We start from the raw sequence: 19,195 nt of genomic DNA on the forward strand, positions 1-19,195 counted from the left end.
AAGCAAACATCCAACTAATTACATGATAAAAATTGTAATAAGTAGAATAAAACTGAAAGAAGAAAAGAATAGGGTTTAAGAGGACAGACAGAGAACCTAATTTAGATGAGGAAATGTGACTGAAAGGTCTTTCTAAAGAAGTGACATTTGAACTGGGATCTAAGGATAAGCAGAAATTAATTTGGCAAAGAGTAGAGTGGTGTAGAGGAGAGGAAGAGCAACAAATCCCAGTTAATTGTTTGTTGCGGTTTTGAAGAACACACAAATATGCCTCTAGCACCTACCATAGCATCTGATGTGAAATTAAACAGGCATTAAAAAATAATTGTTGTTTTTTTTAATAAATAAGGACAGGTACCCTAGAAATACACTTTCCATTGCTGTTAGAATTCATATTAAATATGTTATTTTAACTCAAGGCATATTGAAGATTGAAACCATCTCATTTTGGTATCCACTTTTTTTCTGTGATTCTGGGCATAATCATTCAGTTAACAGGAATAATCTTTATTAAAAATACACACATTTATTTTGATCACCTTAGCTTCTTTTTAGGAATATTAACTATTCTATTGATTTAAAAAAAAAAAAAAAAACAGAGGCCTCACAGAGTAAAGTGGTATGTGCCAGAGTTAAGCCCTTTCTCATTCAGAAAGTTACACACTTTTAGAATTGAACAACGATCCTTCATTCCTGGATAAACTTTATAAACCACTGTAAACATTAATACATACAGGAACCTATGATGGTCTACTCCTACTCAGCAGCATTTTGTGCTAAAATTTAACATATAGAGCACAGTTCCCAGAGATTGGCAGAGCCATGCTGCCAAACATGAAAACCTTAATTGCTCTCCAAAGAGAGAGCAATACTGCAAAATTTTGCACTTTGGTGTCAGGGAAACCTGGGGCCAGATCCCGCTTCTACCTCTTATTACTTGTATAATTTGGGGTGGATTTAGCTACTAAGCATTCAAATTCTACATCTGTAAAATGGGACAATACTACTTAAGCATTTAGCAGTGCTTGGCACAGAGATATTAAGTGTTCAGTGGGATAGGTACTAATACCCATTTTACAGATGAGGAAAGTGAGGCTTAAAACATTTAAGTAACTTTCCTGTGGACACAGAGAAAGTAAGTGGAGAACTGGGATTTCAATTAAAAAGATGTGGTTATGAAATCGTTTCTCAATAACTAGATCAGAGAAGGCAGCATTTAAAAAATGCTTAAGGGAGAGTAGAACTGTCTGTAGAAGTATTTGGTTGTCACACAAATAACATATTCAGACACAACCACATTGGATTCCATTCTCATTTATTTAAAAGATTTAGAGTTCAAAATAATCTTTAATGTGGAAAAATATGAATCAACAAAATTACAGCATATTAATATACAAATGTTCCCATTTAATTTTAATTTTATTTGCAGTATTTCTGTGAATGGAGTTTCAGGTCAGATTTTCATATGATATCTACAGACATAGTTCAATATAATGAAACAAAATCCCATAATTAGAAAATTGCATAGAAGCTAGTAATTTTTAAGAATACATTACAATACAGTTGAATCTTTCATTTGGCTGTATAATAAAACTTACATGTTTATAACAGTTCCATCTTCTTCTATGTCATCATCGTGTAAACATAGTTCAAAATATTACACTTAATTTCTCCTTTAAGTTCAGTTGAAAGGTGTTCAATTTCTGTTTAAAAAAAAAATAGTGCCATGATAAACAAACCTTTGACATTAGAAACTAGGAGGTTTCCAAAAAGTTAAAATTTAATTTCTTTAACAAACAATATTACCATAAGATAAGAACATTAACGTTTATTATGCTTCAATATTACATTATTATCTTCGAAGTGACTTCACTAACATTATCCATTCAAACATCACAATAGCACCCTCATTTTTCCAACAAGGAAACAAACTCTTTGAGATGAACTTCTTGCCTAAGAACCATTCTGGTGCAATAGGCCTGTTTCTAGAACCAAGGTGCCTGCACTAAAAATCCAGGGCTCTTTCTACCCTATCACTCACTTTATAAATAAAGAACTTATACTCACATTTCATGCAACATTCTGTAAACATATAAAACTAAACCAATCATTTTGAAACAAGTGATTTATAGTTTTCTTATTTTATTTTTTAGTTTCAAAAGCTCACAGAAGTATATAAAATGAAAAAGTCTCTCACCTTCTTTCCTATTCCCACTAATTGTAGCTGGCAATTTGAAGTGCATTCTTCCATTTCTTTTTCTATGTCAGTATAAAGCTATATGATATCTACAACAAACATACCTTTTTTTTTTTTTTTTAAGTAAAAGCTGTGAGGAGGTCGCCAAGATGGTGGAGTAGGAAGATTCTAAACCTACCTCTTGCCAAGGACACACCAAAGTTACAACTACTTACAGAGCAACTATATTAGAACAACCTGAGGACTAGTAAAAAAGATTTTTCACAACTAAAGACATAAAGAAGGAACCACAGTGAAACAGGTAGGAGGGGTGGAGACACAATATAGTAAAGACCCACACGCTCGGTGGGCAACCCACAAATGGAGGGAATACCACAATCATAGAGGTCTTCTCCATGAAGTGACCGGCCCAAGCCCCACATTGGGCTCCCCAGCCCCAGGGTCATGCACCAGAAAATAAGCCACCAGAACATCTGGTTTTGAAAACCAGCAGGGCTTATGTTTGGGAGAGCCAGAGAGCTATAGCAAACAGAGACTCCACTCTTAAAGGGTGAGCACAAAATCTCACATGCCCAAGTCCCAGCACAGAGGCAGTAGTTTGAAAAGAGCCTGGGTGAGACCCACTCACTGATCTTGAAGAGCCTTCGGGAGAGGCAGGAGGCAACTGGAACTCCCCTGGGAAAAGAGACATTGGTGGCAGTCATTTGGGGCAGCTCCTTCCACTGCGGTAACACTGGTGCTGGCAGGTGCCATTTTGTAATCCTCCACCTAGTCTATTAGCACCAGGCACCTAGCTTCACCTTCCAATATCAGCACCAGCCCAAATACCCCTAAGCCACACAGACAGCCTCGAGGGAAGCCTACCTCACCCTCCAGCAAACCCACACCCACTGCAGGAGGCATGGCCTTGCAGCCGAGCAGGTTTGGGGGACAGCCCCAGGTACAAGCAAGCCCATAGCAGCCAACTCCCCCACTCCAGAAGGGTGCACACAGCTCACGTGGGGGGTACCTCTAGAAAATATAGCTCTGATGAGCAGAGAGAAGCATGCTGCTGAGCCTCACAGAGATTTATGCAAAAGAATCAAACTGGACTACTTTCTCACACCATATGAAAAAATAAACTCAAAATGGATTAAAGACTTAAACGTAAAGCCTGAAACCATAAAACTTCTAGAAGAAAACATAGACAGTATGCTCTTGGACATCAGTCTTAGTAATATTTTTTGGGTATGTCTCCTCAGGCAAGGAAAACAAAAGCAAAAATAAACAAATGGGATTACCATCAAACTAAAATGCTTTTGCACAGCAAAGGAAATTATCAAAAACAAAAAGGCTGCCTACTGAATGGGAGAAGGGTTAGTATCTAAAATATATAAAGAACTCATACAACTCAACATCGAAAAAACAAACAACCTGATTTAAAAATGCACAGAGGACCTAAATAGATGTTTTTCCAGAGTAGATACACATATGGCCAACAGGCACGCGAAAGGAGGCCCAACATCACTAATCATCAGGGAAAGAAATGCAAATCAAAACCACAGTGAGATAGCACCTCACACCTGTCAGAATGGCTAACTGCAAAAAGACAACAAATAAGTGTCAGTGAGAATGTGGAGAAAAGGGAACCCTCTAAGCACTGCTGGTGGGAAGGCAAACTAGTGTAGCCACTATGGAAAACAGTATGGAGTTTCCTCAAAAAAATTAAATATATGCCATATGACCCAGCAATTCTACTCCTGGGTATTTATCTGAAGAAAATTAAAACATTAATTCAAAAAGACATATGCATATCAATGTTCATCACAGCATTATTTGCAATAGCCAACATATGAAACCTGTGTCCATCAATAGATGAATGGATAAAGATGTGATACATATATATTAAATGGAATATTACTCATCTATAAATATAATGAAATCTTGCCATTTACAGCAACATGGGTGGATCTAGTGAGTATTATGCTAAGTGAAATAAGACAGAGAAAGATATATACGTATGATATCACTTAAATGTGGAATCCAAGAAACAAAGAAAACAAGCAAAGAAAACATAATGAAAACAGGCTCATAGGTACAGAAAACAAATAGGTGTTTGCCAGAGGGGAGGGTGGTAGCACTGGGCAAAATAGGTAAAGGGGGCTAAGAGGTACAAATCTCCAGTTATAAAATATATAATCCACTGGCATATAATATACAGTAAAAGGAATATGGTCAATAATATTGTAATAACTTTGTGTGGGGACAGATGGTTACTAGACTTATTGTGGTGATCATTTCATAACAGATGCAGTTGGCAAATCACTATGGACTTCATCCAAAATTAACAATATTGTATGTCAACTATATTTCAAGAAAAAAATGGAAAAAAAGTAAAAACTGTGATCATACAAACATAAGCCAACAACTTTCTTTCTCCATTAAAAATACTGTAGTGAAATCTTGACTTGGTGTTGCACATTACTGGATTTCCTTATTTCACCAGCAGATCTATTAATCATTCCAACAACTTACACAAAATACTCTTACACTTTAAAAAAAAAAATAGTGCCATGATGAACAAATCAGTTTAAAAGGAGGTGAAAGGGAAAGTAAACAATATATTTTGCCAAAAAATCACACTGCCAACTAAAACTAACAAAATTTTAGGATGATTATGCAAACAAACTGAAGTAAAGAATATAACAAAATTTCAGGTGAAGGTTTTCTTCGCCTAAATTCTTCCTTTAACAATGGACTCAGGATTTGCCATGTTTATGCATACTATTTTTCTAAAATTTCCAGTGACTTTCTAAATTCTAAAATTTCTAGAAATTTTAGAAATTTAAAAAGTCCTAGAAATTGTAAAATTTTTAGCTTCTTTTACTATTACTTTTGCCTAGTTCTTTTCTTTCTTCCTTTTATGATATTTGTAAATACATTTGATACATACAAAGATTATATGAACTACATAAGTTAGGTATAAATCATAATATAATGAAAAACTCATATCTTACCACCCAACTCAAGAACCAAAGAACCAAGAACCTATCCGATCTTTCAGAGACAAGCACATCACTAAATGTTGTGTATCATTCTACTTCTTTCAGATATAAATATTTAATATATATACACACATATAAATACATTATCAAAAATTTATATGAAATAATAACATACTGTTCAGTTTTGCTTATTTTTGAGATCTATTAAAAACCATCATAGAAATGGATGCTGGGGTGTGCAACCCAGATACCCACTCTGGGACCAAGACAGTCATTTGTAGAGAGTGCCAGTTGCTGAGGGCTCACATCTGTGGAATTAACCTTGGCCAATGGGAGCTGCTTGGTCCTTCACCACAGACAGCCTGTATGCAGTGCCTGGTTAATGCAGAAATACAAAAGCCTGGCCCACTCATCTCAATTATGAACATCTCTGAAAGGCCATCCTAGCTTCAGAGCTCCCTGGGGTATTGACTGAGGCTTCCATTACTACTGCATTGCAGCTCAACTTCTCCCTCAACTTAAGCCTTCCCTCATTTCTGTACCTATGCTGTTGCCCAGGGTACTCCATAAATAAATTCCCCGCAAACTAATCTCAACTTCAGAGTCTGTTTCCTGGGAAACCTGACTGTTGTAAGTTGAAAAGTGTTCCCACAAAAGATATGTTGGAGTCCCAGAGTAAGAGCTGACAATGAAGTTGGTGGCCTTATTTGCAAATAAGGTCTTTGCAGATGTAATCAACTTAAAATGAGGTCATACTGTATTAGAGTGGGCCTTAAATCCAAAGACAGTCCTTATAGAGAGAGGAAGATTTGGAGCACACAGAGAGACAGAGGAAAGAAGACAATGTGAGGGAGAGAATATAGTCATAGAGCTGTAAGCCAAAGTATGCTAAGGATGGTAGATGACACCCAGAAGCTAGAAGGCTCTTCCATAGAGCCTTCAGAGTGAGCATGGTCCTGCCAATACCTTGATTTTGGACTTTTAGCCTCCAGAACTGTGAGAGAACAAATTTCTTTTCTTTAAAGCCACACATTTGCTTTTTTTTTTTTTTTTTAATCAATTTGTTACAGCAGCCCTAAGGAGACTTACACATAGATCTAAGACCTGCACTTGGGTAGTCTTCTGGGATTTGCTTTTTCCACTGGACATCATATTTCTAAGAAAAAGACTTTATTCTTTCTAAAATGATTATGCCTCTATCTGGGGGGCACAGTCATATTGTTTGTTCCTTTACTTCAATATTTTGGAGAAAAAACTCTGAAAATTTAAAAAATTCATTTCATATCTATCTTTGCACACGTAAGTCTGTATTAGGCAGAATAATACCTCCCTACCCCAAGACAGATATATCCTAACCACTGGAACCTGTGACTATTGTCTTAAATGACAACATATTGTGATGACACAATTAAGGACTTTGAGATGAGAAATTATCTAGGTGAGCCTAATATAATCAGACAGGTCTCTAATTTTAAGAGACCCTTTCCCAGTTTTGGTCAGAAAGGGAGATGTGACTGTGGAAGAATGGTCAGAGATGCAGTGAGGCTTGTTTTGAAGATGTAGGAAGGGGTCCATGAGCCAAGGAATGTGGGCAGCCTCTGGAAGGTGAAAAACGCCAGCAAACAAACTCTTCCCTAGAACCTCCAAAAGGAACATTTTGATTTTAGTCCATTGAGTCCCATGTTGCAATTCTAACTTATAGAACTGTCAGATAATAAGTGTGTGTTGCTTAAAGCCACTAATTTGTGGTAATTTGCAATATCGACAATAGAAAACGAATACTGTTTGTGTGTGTGTGTCTGTCTGTCTGTCCGTCCTGAGGAAGCACACCTGGCCCTGGCCCCTGCCTCCCTCTCTTGTTCACTACACTCAGGTGAGAAGCGCTTTCTCTCTAGCCCTCAAAAGCACCAAGATCCACCCTACACCAACCATACTAAAAGCACCACAAAGGTCTGTTTGTTTTATTTACCAATATAGCCGTGGGAAACATATATAGCAAGTTCTCAATAAGTATTCATTAAATGAACAAATGGATTAATACTGTAGAAGGAAAAGTGTAAAATTCAGCAGCAGGGAGCAATAACTTCCAGACGAAAAATAAAATCAGTCACAATTTTAAAACTGTCTAGCTCATCTGTTGGTTCTACTTTTAAGTTATAACTCATGGATTTTCCCCTTATAAAACCAAGGACTGGAAAGAAGCCATGCTTCATTGTCTTACCTAGCCCAGATCAGTTTATTTACTGTCTGCAGGGGGGAAAGCAAGCTGTTAAAAATAATACACAATTAGTTGGTTATTCTTTTGTCATGCTTTTAGAGCTCATCTGGTAGGTCTACCTGCTTCATTGTCACTTCTTACTCAAGTGTGATTGGATCTTAGGAATACCACCTCATGTTACCCAGTTTACAGGGGACGGTGAAAAATCAGAATGCTGGTTATGCCTCTGTGAAACAGATATTGTTAGTGAACTATGCTCACATTATCTATATAGGGAACCTAAACATGTTTTCCTATCCCCAGCCCCCTTCTAGTTTTCTTTTTTTGCATTAAGAGAATTTTAATAAGACTCCTCAAAATCTTTGAAACAAGATAGAGAATGGAGAAATAAATAAAATAAATACCCGCCTTTCCTAGCACCCAGGTATGGAGGGAACTGAGGAAAGAGTATGCCTCAAGAGTGTAAGGCTGAGGAGTTCAGGGAGGAAGACAGAAGCATGACTGGAGTGCAAGGGAAGCAGGGATGGTGGGGAGAGTATAGCTCAGTGACAGAGTGCATGCTTAGTATGCATGAGGTCCTGGGTTCGATCCTCAGTACTTCCAGTTAATAAATAAACAAATTTAATTATCTCTCCCCCTAAAATAAATAAAATAAAATGTTTTAAAAAGAGAAATAGGGTAGGAAAGGGAATGATAGGAGGTAAGGCCTTAGGCCCCTATAGCCTGCATACAACCATAAAGCCTCCTTGGTGTACAATAAACTACATTTATTTCTCACTCCCATCTCCCTGGGTTGACCAGGTTTGGCTCCAGGCCATGGGCTGGGCTTATATCTGCTCTGTTTCACAATCATCTTGGATCACCCAGATCTGAAAACAACTCTGGACAACTCATTATCATATATATCGCAAAATATTTCATCCACAGAATCTTCTTTCTCAGTAGTATGAGGAAAAGAACAAGCCCTAAATTGTGTGACCTTGGTCAGTTCCAGTATTTAGTTAGCTCATGTACAAAATGGGGATGGCAAAGAATGCCCACCTTTCAGAGATGACCACCAAGGAACCTGAGGGGCCTGCTGGAGCTCCACATCCACGAGTGGTGCGGGTAGTATTTGCTTCACTTCATCCTCATCAATAGTGCTTATTCATCATTCAGCTTCCCAGTCAATTCTACAGGTGAGAAAAAGTCTCATTTCCAAATGTGTGTTTTCCAAGCAATTAGATTAACTCAATCCTGACACTATCTACCCAAAACAGCATCAGCTCCCACAGGCTTAGCCCCACAAGACTGCCCCCACTTCAGGCACCAACTGCAAATACAGGTTGTTACTGCACTTCTGACCAGTTGGTTAAAAATTAGAGGTTCCTATGACCCCCTTCTTGGGTTCTATTAATTTGCGAGAGTGTCTCACAGAATTGAGGAAAACAGTTTATTTACTAGATTACTGGTTTATTATAAAATGATATAATTCAGGAACAACCAGATGGAAGAGATGCACAGGGTAAAGGATGTGGGGAAGGGCACAGAGCTTCCATGCCCTCTCCAGCTGCACCACCCTCCCAGCACACCCACAGGTTCACCAACCTGGAAGCTCTCAGAACCGCATACTATTGGAGGGCTTACTACATAGGCATGCTTGATTAAATCATAGGCAATTGGCAGTTGATTCAACCTCCAGCTCCTCTCCTCTGCCCAGAGGTGGGGGGAGGGGTGCTCCCATCCCCCATCCTTAGGGGCTTTCCAAAAGTCACCTCATTAACATAACCTCAGAAGTGGTTGAAGGGCCTTGCTATGAATAACAAGACCCTCCTTTCACCTTTATGGCTCTGGAGCTATTTCAGGAACTGGTTACAAAAGAGCAAATATTATAACAAATGATGCTCCCACTGTTCTTTTCACTTAAGAAATTCAAAGGGTGTGGGGAGCTGGGAGCCAGGAACAGTGGAGGAAGACCAAATATATGTTTCTTATTATAAATCACAATATCATACATTGTTCTGATTTGCATTTTTTTTTTTTGAGGCTTAAGTTCTCCTATACATTTATTTGCCATTCATATATTTACTTTTTCACACTGCCTCTTCATGTCTTTTGCTCAATGGTATTGTGAAGGAAAAGCCTGGCTGGGCTAACAAGATGACCCACAAGTCTAAGAATGTAAAAGAAAAGCTGGGCTGGGCTAACAAGATAACTCACAAATCTAAGTATCAGAATACTGATCTGAGTTCTGCTGGACTAACTCATAAATCTAAGTTAATTAGTGTTGGTTTGCTATTCATGTTTTTTTGCTAGCCAGCTGGATTTTCAGAGATATATCTGGCTTTGGAATGTTGGTTTGCTGCCTCCCCGCCTCCACTTTTGAGATAATGCTGCTGCTAAAGCTGTTCCATGCCTAATGGCCGAATACCCCAAGCTTGTACTTTACCCTATAAAACCTCATGCGCACGTCTTGGAGATGCTCAGAGCTTCGGAGTAGAAGCCCCTCTGAGCCCGCCGGCGTAATACATCTGAGTACTCCAACCCTCCGAGTGGTGCTTGTTTCTTGGCTGGCCTGTCGTTTCCGTAACAGTATCTTTATCTTTATCCTAATAATTCGTAAAAGGTTATTACAAGGTTATTCATCCTTTTCAAAATGCATTTACTTTTTCATTATGGATAATTTCAAACATACGAAAAGGCAGACAGAATAATCTGATGAACTCCTACACATAATGAACTTCCATAACTGTCAACTCATGTCCACCCTTGTTTCATCTATACCACTATCCACTTCCTCTTTCACAAATTATTTTGAAGAAAATCCCAGAAAACATTATTTTTCCTGTAAATATTTCAGCTTGTATCTCTAAAATTATAATGGCTCTTTTTAAAAACTATGCCACTATCCCACCTAAAAAATTAACAATATTTCCTTTATACTACCAAGTATTCCCAAATTTGTAACTGTCTTATTAAGGTCTTTTTAAAAAATGATCTGTTTGCAATTTTTGATGTGCCTAATGTGCTTCCTATTTGAAGCACCTCTAAGTCAAGTATCCCTGGAGGGGAGCGTATAGCTCAGTGGTAGAGTGCATGCTTAGCATGCATGAGGTCCTGGGTTCAATCCCTGGTACCTCCATTAAAAAAAATAAATAAATAAACCTAATTACCACCCCCACACACCAAAAAGAAATAAATCAAGTATCCCTGGAAATCACATACCACATACCTTTTTCATCTTTGGAAGTTTCAAGTATACATACATGGAAGAGTCATCAAGCTGAGAACATTTTGATGACCAGAAAGAGCAGGCAAAAAAGTAGGATCATGTGAAAAAAAGTCAGCGGCAAAAATGGATATCTAGCTAACTATACAAAGAACTAGTGACAGCGAGTTGCTAACAACAGATGTGAAATCAGCAACTAGACACCACAAATAAATTGTTACTGAACACTAGTTCGTGTGCCTGACATACAGTGAGGCCACACAAACTGAAAGGGCAGAGGTCCCAGCAGAGGAAGGATTATTGTTGGGTCAAGCAAGGGAACAGGTGGCTTGAGCTCAAGAAACGAACTCCCTAATGGTTCTTGGGGAGAAGTTTTTATAGGCAAAATTTGGGGCGAGGGCTGCAGGGTGTGTGACTTTCTTCTGACTGGTTGGCGATGAGGTAACAGGGTGGTGCTCCAGGAATCTTGTGTTCAGCCTGAACTTACCATCCTCCACCTGGGTGGGGGAGCCTTAGTTCCTGCAGAAGAACTCAAAGATATTGTTATGCATATTCCTTGAGGAGGAACCAGGATCCTGCTTTAATGGCTGCACTATTGTTTCTTGACTGTTCCTCTCTTGTTTCTGCATTTCCTCCCTTCCCTGATTAGCAACTGTTTGAATCTGCTCTTTGGTATTCAATCAGGAAAGTCTAGGAGGCTGAAGCCTTTTTCCTGCAAATAAGAAATGGGTATGTGTACAGTGCATACAGATGTTGAACTATAACAATGTACATCTGAAACATATAATAACATTTTTTTAAATAAAAAAAAGAAACAGAGATGCAAAAAGGCTTTTGTGCCCAGGAGGGCCATACAAGGTCTTGCTCAGTTTCGAAATCATCAGAAACATGTGTAAACCAAGTCAACTTAGGAAACAACATTTCACTTTATGAATACCACAAGGGAGGGAAAAAAAGAAAAAGAATATGTGAACATCCTAATGGTGAAACAGCTTCCTTCTTGGAACACAAAGCAAGTGGTCTTAATTTATAGTTGGACACAGTAGGGAAAACTGCTCTAGGTTCCAGCATACCTGTATTAAATGAAATTCAGAAGGAAAGAAAAAATGTGGGTGCGAATGACAATAGTGCTTTGACATCAATCATCTAAAAATAAAACTTTGGAACTCTAGTTTTTGTTAGGGAGAAATGACCTTTGTGCAAGACGTGAGTAGTTCCTAGGGCTCTGTTTTCTAATTCCAGTCCATACACTGTCTCTTAGAGGTTTTTCCTTCAGAATTATCTTATTTATAACTGTATTCTGCACTTTATCATATGTGTATATACGTGTGTATAATGAAGATATGAATGAATACTCACTCTTTCTGTAGGTTCCCTAACTTAGATCTTCCCTTTCTTCCAATGTCCCTCTTTCTTGCAGTAAATGCATTGACTAGGTCCCAGCTTCACTGGCAGCCAGGGTGCCCCACATTGTGGGTAGGGGCACTCACCCATGATGTCTTTTTCTCTCCTCCTGGGTTACCTGGGGTTGGTCTGCTTCTTGTCTTCTTTTTCTTCTTCCAGCCCTAAAGGCCACCTCAACCAATTGGGAAGTGAGAGTGTTAGGTCCCACTGCAATCTTTTGAAGTTTGCAGCAAATGTCTGGAGCACTCTGAGATATGAAATAGCTGTTCATTACTGCTGAGCTTCAGGGTCCAGGGTGGTGTATTGCCCAAGGCATTTTTTGATCCTCTCCAAAAAGACAGAGGGGTTTTTATCCTTTCCTTAAAATAAATTGGTTTTCATCATAATGCACCCTAATGGGCAGTCTGAGGGGACTGATGTCTGGTTCCCCATTTCCTCAGATCTCAGTATAGGATTTGTCTCCAACTACCAAGAAGTCTGGAATAAGTGTTGGTGGAGACAAAGATTCTGTTCTCAGCCCACTGAAAACTTCCTTCTCTAGAGAGTTGGTGAATTCTTCCAATTAATAATTTAGAAGTACACACTCAGGTTGTTCATGAATACCAAACTGGTACCTCTCTACCAATAACTCAAGTTACCAGGACCCCCAAATGAGGATCAAAACCAGGAGAGACACAGATTGTCTCAGTGAGGCCTTTCACTATCAGGCATCCCCAATCAGCCTCCAGGACTAAGAGGACAGGGGTGTCTTACAATCCCTTAGACTCTCTGAGCCACCATGGTCAGACCAGATTGTGCAGTTCTTGAGTCATTCCTTCTCCCACCCTGAGATTGGAACAGAGCCCTGAAGCCCATTTGTAGGGTAAATGTCACTCACCTCTGTGAAGGGACTCTCCAGATCAAGGTGTCTGGAGTGACTGCTGAGCCTGTTCAGTGAGTCTAGGTGCTTGGACCTGACATAACAGGTGCCAAGAGGGATTCTCTTCCCCCCTTCTCCATAGGTCCCCCAACAACATAGGTCCCCCAAAACAGGACGAATTTACCTGGGCAAGCTGCCACAGCTCACTGCATCCCCTGCTGGGAGCTGAAGGAACCTAAAGACAAGAGATGTCCCACCAGAGCTGCCAAATTTGTTATATGAAAACTGGGTTCGCCTCTTGGTAGGCATCAAGCCAAAGGCATAATCAAGACAAAGCAAGGGAGAAGGAAGGATTTATTATTACTTGCAGCAAATACTGAGAACACTGGGGGATCTTTCCCAAAGCAGTGTCTCCCTAAACAGCAAAATCGGAGAAGTTTCAAGCTAAGGGTATATGCATATTCACAAGGGGGCTTGAGCAGAGGAGAATTCAGCATAGAATTGGGGCAAAGGTCAACAGAATCTAAGCTTTAGGTGATTGAAGTCAGGAGGGTCAACATCATCATTCCACTCTCCATCCTCCACCTGGGTGGGGCCCCTGGTTCCTGCAGAACTGAAAGCTATTTTATTGGGTATATCCCTTGAAGAGGAACTAGGACTCCGCTTTAACACTGCACTGTTGTTTGACTGCCGTTTATTCTGTCCCTGCACTCCTTGGTTCCCTGGAGATCACTAATTACTGAAACCTGCTCAAGGGGAAGCACTGCAGCCAGTCTTAGATCACAAAATGACTTAGGCCAAAATGGGTTCTCTTATGTCAAGAAAGCCATTCCTAAGCATCTTTCTCTGCAGACTCTCTAACCAATCTGCTTATACTCTCTACTTGGTTTCAATTTGTAGAGAAACCAAAGGGCCCAATTGTAATATTTTCACAAGTTCCTCATTAATAAACTGCTTATCATTTCATGAGAGATATTTTAATCATTTAAATGGGCATGTGAAAAAAACTTGATTTCTAAAACTGAGAATATATATTATTCATACAATGGGTCATAAATCTAAACATAAGAGATAAAACTAGAAGAAAAGGGAAAAAATCTTTATGATCTTGGGTAATGTAAAGATTTCTTAGATAAGACACAAAAAAGTAGGAAGCATAAAAGAAAAAATATAAATTGTATTCCATCAAAATTTTAAAATTTCTCACCTAAATAGTTAAAAAAATGAAAAAGTAAGCCAGAGACTAGGAAAAAATATTTGCAACACATCTCAGCTGCATTTCTAAAAATTTAAATAATCAGAGATATGTATGAAAGCATACTAGAGTGTTTGTTTCAGCATTTGTAATAGCTAAATAATTGAAACAACCTAAACGCACAGAAACAGAATATCATTTAGATCTAGCAGATTTAAAAAACAATTCTATTCTTTCAATTATTTTGACTATTGGAGAATTGTAATTTTCTTGGGAAGTTTTACTGTTGTACCATAGGTACAGAAAGTTTGATCATACGCCTTGGTTGACAGCACAGCACTATCATTGGCCCTTTAATTCAGTTTCTTTTACCTCATTTCTTCTTCTTATTCTCTCCTTTCCCTCCGTGGGCAACTTTTTTTCTTGTCCTTAGGAAAGCATTCTATGTTTGACATGTTTTTGAGTATTTTCTTTTAAGACATTTTTGTATCCAAGTGCTTTAAGTGTACACAAATGGTATTACGTTATAGATTTCATTGCTTATTACTTTCACTAAACACTGCATTTAAAAAAAAATACGCATATGTGTTGTCTTTTGCTTCCTAATGCATAGGACTCTTATGTGTGCTTCCACCATATTTTACCTGTTCCCTAGCCTTCCCAAAGGGATTAAGAATCCCAGGTTGGTTCTAATCTTCTGCCACCAAAAACAATGAGATCAATATCTTCATTTTTGTTACTTTAGAGACCTATGTAAGAGTTCTTGAGGACACACACTCAGATGCACTATTACTATCATCTATATTCATTTAACTAAACCCTGCCAGATATTTCTCCAGAATGGTTTGACCACTTTACACTCTCAGCACCAGTATAAGAGGGTTCCTATCCCCCCATCCCCATCAACACTTGACATTACCCATCCTTCTAATTTCTGTTAGCCTACTGGGTGTAAAGAGATATTTTACTGTCACTTTAATCTGAACCTCTGATTACTAAAGAGTTTGAGCATATCTTTCCATGTTGTTAGCCTGATCATAACCATGGTGCATTTTTCTACTGGTCTCTTTTTTTCATTTGATGTTCTAGGCATTCCTTGTTGTATTATAGGTACTAATTCCTTGTTGGACGTAAATATGCAAATAATTTCTCCTGTACTGCCATATATTATAAATTATATCCTTTTCTCAGTATTTTTTCGAGTTATCTACTGATGCATAATGAAGCACTAAAACTCCAAAAACTTAAAAAAAAAACAAACCATTTTATTTTGCTCAAGATGTTATGAGTCAAAAGTTGGAAGAGGCTCTACTGGGTGGTTCATCTAATTACACAGCAATAGCCAAGGCAGTTGAGGCTGGAGGATAAATTTCCAAAACGATTTCTTCACACACACTTCAATGTCTTCTGGTACCTTGGTGCTTTCTGGCCTCTCCACTTGATGTCTCATCCTCTAGGGCCTCTTTTCATGACTGTGGGCTTCTCACAACATACTGCTTCCAGGGTAATTGCATTTCTTACACAGTGACTGGCTTCCAAGAGGCAGGAAGCAGAAGTTGTCAGGCAGGGTAAGAGCAACACCTAGAACTGGCACATCATCACTTCTACCATATTCTCTTGGTCTAAGCAGTCAGAGGTCCTACCCAAATTCAAAGTGGAGAGATGCCACCTTTTGACAACATCACTGCAGAAAAGCATGAGCTGGTAGATATTGCTGTGGCCAACTTTGGAAAACACAATCTGCCACATTATTAATTGTTATTTTTATTTTTTTCTTTTGTGAATTGTCATACCATGGCTTATCCCTTCCATCTTTTCCTACTGACTTACAAGAACTTTTTAGATTACACGTCCTAAAACTTTTCGTTTATTAAAAAATTATGTTTTTTCCAAGTTTTCCTCCTCAGGTAGAAGAATATAAAAGACAGTTTCATTTACTTCATTGTTAGCTTTCTTTTAAAAATCTTTTGTTAGGATGAAAAAATACTTAAATCTATATATCTCAAAAACTTAATGATATGTTACAGGATCTTATTAAGGAATGACATTTCACAAATATCTTTAAATTATCTCATATTAAAAATTCAAATTCTATAAATTAATTATAACAAATCACAGACTTTATAAAAAGTTTAAAATCACTGATGTGTTCATTTTAACTTTCTAATACAATGGGCCTTTCTTCCCCCTCATAAATTGTACATACTCTATACCTTTGTTTAATACTAAAATAAAAAGGAACAAGTTTAGCCACTCTTTTACTGTAACTTCATTGAGAATATTGTTCCCATTCCCTCAAAAAAAACTGCTTTAAAACCAAATTAAAATCTAGAAAAATTTACTTATTTCAGAGTTTTAAAAAAAGCAAACTATGAAAGTAGTTTACAAATTAATTTTTTTAGATTAGTAAACACACACAGAACTGCTTTCTTCTATTATGTGAATTCAAAGACTTCTAATATTGTCTCAATAAAACTTTCACAAGTATGTATTTAATGAAAGTGTCAGGCAAGAAGTAATACAGTCTTCAAGTAAAACTTGTTGGAAAATGACAAGTCACGCATCTCTTTGTTAACTATAGACTGTTAATAACAGAAAAGGAAACTAAAGCCATAAGTCCTGGATTTTTTTGCAGGCCCTTTATGCTCAAGTTTAAGGAAGTTATTAACTAATTTTTCCCCAGCACTTAGAAATGTAATATGTATAGCATTTTAATTATAAAATTGTAATATGACAAGAATCTTTTATTAAAATAATGCCCTTATTATGACTATTTCAGATAAAAATGATTTTTAAAGTTAAAGCAAATTAATTTGGAAAAACAAATTCCAAACTAAACGAAAATGTCATTTAAGTTCTAGAACCACACAAGCACACTGAGGGAGAAAGTTAAACAAAAAGAAAAAGAAGGCACAGGACACAGCAAAATGACTTAAGGTCTTCTGAAGCTTTAAGTGGCAGGATATATGCATATGATCTTGTTTTCCTTCTAATGGGAATGAATTAGTGTCTTTTGATTTAGATACACTATTTTGAAGTAACTGTTGGTTTGCTGTGTTTTGCACATAAACATCATGACTAATACTATAACTTCAAAAAATAAGGCCCAGCAGAGCAGAGATAATGTATTCTGTCCAAAATGTATGTAGGAAGAATCAGAAAATGAAATTTATTGACAGGCATGGAAAATTTTTAAATACTTTTCCTCTTTCTCCTAGAAACCTTATTACTCTCTGGGATGGTGGAGGTGAGGGGTGGAGATACACTCCATGTTTAAGAGTACTGCAATCTAAAAACAAACGTATTAAACTTAAGAAGACAAATACACATACAAGTGCACAGAGTACAATCAGTAATTCTTCCTCTTCAAATAATGTAAAGGAAAAATAAGAATCAAATTCTGAACGGGTGATTTGTTGTCTTGTATATGCAGTTTTGCCTCTCACAAATGTTCATAGATGCAGAAATACCTTAATAAGAGATGCTTACTTTCAGCAAAGTGAATAAAATAGGGAAATGGAATTAGAAAGGACTTGGGTAGAAGCCTCAAATAGATATTCCTACCCACCCCCGCACCAAGTGTTTCCAAATTGTGGCTACAATCTAAAGAGAAAACTTCAGTTTTTTAATTATTTTCCAAACTCTATTACAGCATACCTCAGAGATATTGCAGGCTTAGTTCCAGGCCACTGCAATACAATGAACATCGCAATAATGCGAGTCACATGCATATAAAAGCAATGTTTACACTATACCTTACTCTATTAAGTGTGCAATAGCATTATGTCTTAAAATACAATGCACAGACCTTAACTAAAAAATACTGCTAAACAATGCTAACCATCATCTGAGCTTTCAATGAGTCAAAGCTGTAACATCAAAGATCACTGATCATAGATTACCGTAACAAATATAACAATGAGAAAGTTTGAAATATTGTGAGAATTACCAAAACGTGACACAAAGACACAAAGTAAACAAATGCTATTGGAAAAATGGCACGACAGCCTTGCTTGACACATGGTTGCCACAAACCTTCAATTTGTTAAAAAAAAAAAAAAATCTGTGAAGTGCAATAACATAATGCACAATAAAATAAAGTATGTCTGTATTTGGAACTAAGTTTGTGTCTCTTTACTGAATGAACACCAGAACCAAAGGCTTTCACTTACAACACCTAAGTCAACAAAGTTATCATTTGGTTTCTGTCTCATTTAAAGGAGTTTTATCAAAACCATGCAAAGCTTAAGTTCCAAAAAGACAGCTTTTGATATCTATCCAATGTGCATACACAACCTTAGGAATCTCCAGAAGGTAGTGGATTTTGCCTTATTTTTTTCTGAAACTATTACTGACTTTATATATCACAAAACACATTTTATACCAGCAGCAGAATTGAAGCGATGGAAAGCAGAGTGCAAAATAAAGGCCTCAAGGATTGAATGTCAGAATTCTTAGGTGTAAAATCTCACCATTTCGTCAAGAGATGTGTCTACTCATAAATGTCCGGGAGGGTTCTCTGCAAATGCATTCGTAAGTTTATCTCTAAACTTATAAAGGGAGTACCCATCCATTCTCAAAGCACTTTCTTGCGATCTAGCTGTTCTGCTTAACTCAAGTCAGAGGTAACTTAGCAATTAAAAATTTTTGCATCTGCTTTTGAAGCAAGTTGTGGTTGTGGCTGGTTTTAAATGATTCTATGTATCTACAACTTCTAGCCACCCTGTTTTCCTAAGATACAAAACCAACTCACCAGTTACTCTACTACACAACCGAACAGTAACAAATCACTTAAAAGTAAGTTTCCCAATATTTTTTTCAATTAGAAAGTTAGCTAACATTCTGAGACACAGTGGGGTCAGATCAGAGGGAAGGAAATACTTTCCTGACTAGCAAGCCAACAATATGTCTATCAATTTATACCCAAAATCACATTCAACAGAAACACACATACAAAATTATCTAGCTTTGCTCCTTTTTCTACCATTACAGTATTCTCAAGTAGTCCAATATTAAGCAAATTCAGACAAGAGGGAAATTATGAAAATCTATTTCATCACAAAACATCAAAGGGCTTTTTAATGATATATGAAAGTGGTCCAGTGCAATGACACAGAAACAGGTTTTAGA

The 19,195-nt window shown here is 37.5% G+C and overlaps 1 long non-coding RNA gene across 2 annotated transcripts; it reads right to left on the bottom strand.

Moving 5' to 3' along the window:
- Positions 1 to 1,312: 1,312 nt before the first annotated feature.
- Positions 1,313 to 13,969, bottom strand: LOC116155320 (uncharacterized). Of its 2 annotated transcripts, XR_010383351.1 has the most exons (4): positions 9,828 to 13,969; positions 8,441 to 8,571; positions 1,599 to 1,703; positions 1,313 to 1,472 (listed from the first exon to the last, which is right to left on the bottom strand). It is a non-coding gene; the product is annotated as an uncharacterized LOC116155320 (long non-coding RNA). The 2 variants fall into 2 exon arrangements; XR_004139198.2 differs by having other exon boundaries at positions 1,313 to 1,703.
- Between the last annotated feature and the right edge of the window lie 5,226 nt (positions 13,970 to 19,195).

Source organism: Camelus dromedarius, chromosome 12, assembly GCF_036321535.1.
Source record: "Camelus dromedarius isolate mCamDro1 chromosome 12, mCamDro1.pat, whole genome shotgun sequence".
NCBI lineage: Eukaryota > Metazoa > Chordata > Mammalia > Artiodactyla > Camelidae > Camelus > Camelus dromedarius.